Raw genomic sequence first — 3,736 nt, 5'->3', positions numbered from 1 at the left:
TGGCAAGAACCCAGATGTCCCTCAATGGAGGAATGGATACAGAAAATGTGGTATATTTGCACAATGGAATACTACTCAGCAATTAAAAAGAATGAATTCATGAAATTTGTAGGCAAATGGTTGGAACTGGAAAATATCATTCTAAGTGAGGTAACCCAATCACAAAAGAATATACATGGAATGAAATCACTGATAAGTGGATATTAACTAGCCCAGAAGCTCTGAATACCCAAGACACAAGTAGCATATCAAATGACTCCCATGAAGAAGTAAGGAGAGGGCCCTGATCCTGGAAAGGCCTGCTCCAGCATTGTAGGGGAGTACCAGGACAGAGAAAAAGGAGGGAGGTGATTGGAGTATGGGTGTAGAGAAGGCTTTTGGGACATATGGGGAGGGGGGAACTGGGAAAGGGGAAAGCGTTTTGGAATGTAAACAAAGAATTTAGAAAAGAAAAAGAAAGAAAAAAACAAAAACAAAAAATAAAAAAGCAAAAAAAAAAAAACCCACCTCAAACCAAAAACAAAGTGTGTAATGAATATGAAATGCTTCTGTGTCTGCGTTTGCTTGGGTTCCATCCTACAGTGTACTGCAGCTTTGGTTCTGGGCTCACAGGTTACCACATGCCACCCCATGTACACAGTGCTACTGTTACAACTACCCAGCTCAGACTATAGACTACTGCACACTATCAACTGCAGTGAGTTTACTGTGTAAAGGAAGCCTTCTGCTGGAATAAAACCATGATGATTCAATTACAAAACAAAACAACAACAACAACAACACCAAAAGAAAAACACCAAAAAAAAAAAACAACAACAACAAAAAAAACAATAACAACCGAGTCCATAGTATTCCTGTCCTTGTGTCATCAGAGGCCAAGGTGCCACCATGGGCCACATCATGCTTCTTCACCAAGGCCACCTTGATCTATGTCCTACCATGGATGAATACACAATATTTCTCTCATGAGTGTTCATGTCTCAACATTCCCAAAGTCTGAGTTATAAGACCACGTTTTGCTTATCTTTGCCATGACTGTTACCTGTGGTGGTAAGGGCGGTGAGAAGAATCCTTTAGCTAAAAGCCTTATACACTGACAATATTCTGTTCTTCACAAGACGTTTTAGTTTCTATAATCTAGAATTAGATATTTCCAGTCCCTAGCTCAATGTTGACTCTGTATGAAGAGATTCCCTTAGACATCATTCTTTCTTTTATGGCTTCATTTGTGACTCGTGATACCTCAAGGAGTTATTCAATGGTCTGTGTTTCTACAAACTAGCAATTGCATTCCTCTACCAGCACCAGGTAGCATGTTGCCCCTCATGTTGTACAAAAATTGGAGACTTTTTCTCCACCGAGAAGATGTTTTGTAATGTCTTTTTTTTCCCTTTAAAACACTTCTCATCTAACCAGTACATATAGCAGCATTTTTTATGTTTTACATCATGTTTTGATATGCTTTTTCTGTTTTCTTGTCTAGGTATATACTGCACATGAACTATTCAGTTATCTTTGAATTAATACATCTATAGTGCATAACGGAGTCGACAGACAAATTGTCATTTGGTTTTTGCATATAAATTTTGCCATTGTCAGATATTCCTTTAATCTATGAAATGATTTTAACTAGGGAAAACTTTGTCCCTGTTTTCCACCTGACTTTTAAAATCATCTTTCTTTCTCTCATTTTAGCCATTTGACTCCATGGTCTTACCACCCAACATATGCTTATGGAATGCAAAATAAAAATCTCTGTATTCCCTTACCATGGGCCCATATTCTTCAGTCTTCTCCATGTTCAGAAATCTTCTGAGATCATGATAATAATAAACATGAGACCCACGTTCCTGAGATGTCCTTACCAGAATGAACTTTACTTCCTTCACTATTCTCCTATTAATGATATTAGCATGAAAGTTGGAGGGACTCAACTCCAACTTTATTTATAGCTGCTTTTTTAGACATAGTTGTTTTCTTGAGCATACCTGAACTGATCCAATTAGTCATACACACAGATAAATAATTGGTAATAAGAAAGAATAGATGAATAATAACTTGTGCTAACATAAGCAACACCCATACTAAAATTGGAACAATAAAAACAAGATTATCCTCATCCCTGCCTAAGGATAATACACAAACTCATGAACCATTCTACATTTAAATAAGAATCATGGGGCAATGGTTTTATGTAGTAGTTTTTAGGAACCTGGTGACAAATGTACTTTTGATCTATGTTATGCTGGTTTCAAATATGCTATTTCAAAATCTACTATGCCTAGATGATTTCAAAACCTCATAATAGACTGAAGTTGTTCAGTTTCAGTGGGTTTTGTACGGAAGAGGCATTCTATATCTTTGCAGGTGTATGTGCTAGTGAGTTCCATACACTGGCCAAGCAACTATGTGGCATACACAATGTAATAAATAGAAGGTCAAGGCAGTATCCATAAACCAGAATAGGCTAAGAGAACTCTGCAGGGAAGTTGGAGTGGAACTAGTGGAAGATTGTTGACTGTGCTTATCTCATGCCACAGCTGGGGCTGGAGTGGGGGCTGGGCTGTTGGGAAGCACCTAGATACTGCTCCATGGTGGGGAAGTGCAATCTGAGAGACAAGGGAAATCCTGAACTGGTTCAGAGTCCCCGGAGCCTGCAACAAGGCCAGGGCCTCAGGTTCTCAAACTCTTGGACAATTTTAGTGGAGGCAGGCTTAGTGGCAGTTGCGCATCAGAGTGCAGAAAAGGCCTTCAATGGGAGATTAGGCTGCAGCTCTGTAGGTGAAGTCCTTCATGGCTCCCCACTGCAGACCTTGGTAAAAAGAGACAGTCATATGGGGAGGGGGGATCCAGGAAAGGGGAAATCATTTGGAATATAAACAAAGAATATAGAAAATAAAAATATTAAAAAAGAAACAGCAGAGAATATTAACTATAAAAAAAAGAGACAGTCCATGGTTCCAGTCTATTTTCATGGCAGGAAATGGATGCATAAAACCATACCCCATTTCTCAGGGTGGACCTGAGATTAAATACCTTTAGCAAGGAGGAATGTCTGGGATGGGATAATTATTAGCTAATCTCTCAAGGCCTCTAGGTACTGCATCAGCATGGAGAATTCTGTTTTGGGCCTACATGACTCACATCTCTATTATGTGAGAAGCATGGCACATGTTCTAAGTCAGGAGTTGGACAGGGATCTGGGAGTCACATAGGCCTCTGGTGTGTGCCCATAGAGTCTCCAGGTCTCAACATGTTCAACCTTACCAAACTTCCTGGCATGGTCTTATATCTCACATGAGATTGTCCACAAAATATTTCAAATGTAGTTTGCTTTGTGGAAGTTTTCTGAGCCTGGGTATAACTATTGTACATTGGCAAATAACAGATTTTGTAGTTTTGAAGCCTATATGACTTTGTGCCTACCCTTAAATGAGCTGTAGAATAGAGGACAGCATCTCCTCTGTAGTACATTAATAGTATAGTAAACTGTATCATCTTCTGACTGTAATTCTCTGATTGAGAAATATAGGAGAGCTCTAGGGACTAAAACAAGATGAATACAAATTTTCTGAAACTGGATGTCAAGTTGTTAACATACCTCTTTTTCAACTAAAACTGTAAAAGAATTCACAGTTTCTAAAATACAGGATATATTGTAGTTATAGTCATAACATTAAATAGATAAGAATAATATAACATACACTTTTTATTGAGTTCATAATAATAGATATCA

General features: G+C 38.4%; 1 non-coding gene across 1 annotated transcript; it reads left to right on the top strand.

The window, feature by feature from the left end:
- Positions 1 to 2,060: 2,060 nt before the first annotated feature.
- Positions 2,061 to 2,167, top strand: LOC127688097 (U6 spliceosomal RNA). Its single transcript, XR_007978554.1, has one exon. It is a non-coding gene; the product is annotated as a U6 spliceosomal RNA (small nuclear RNA).
- Positions 2,168 to 3,736: the final 1,569 nt, after the last annotated feature.

Source organism: Apodemus sylvaticus, chromosome 6, assembly GCF_947179515.1.
Source record: "Apodemus sylvaticus chromosome 6, mApoSyl1.1, whole genome shotgun sequence".
NCBI classification, from domain to species: domain Eukaryota; kingdom Metazoa; phylum Chordata; class Mammalia; order Rodentia; family Muridae; genus Apodemus; species Apodemus sylvaticus.
This window is presented reverse-complemented; position numbering and strand designations above follow the sequence as displayed.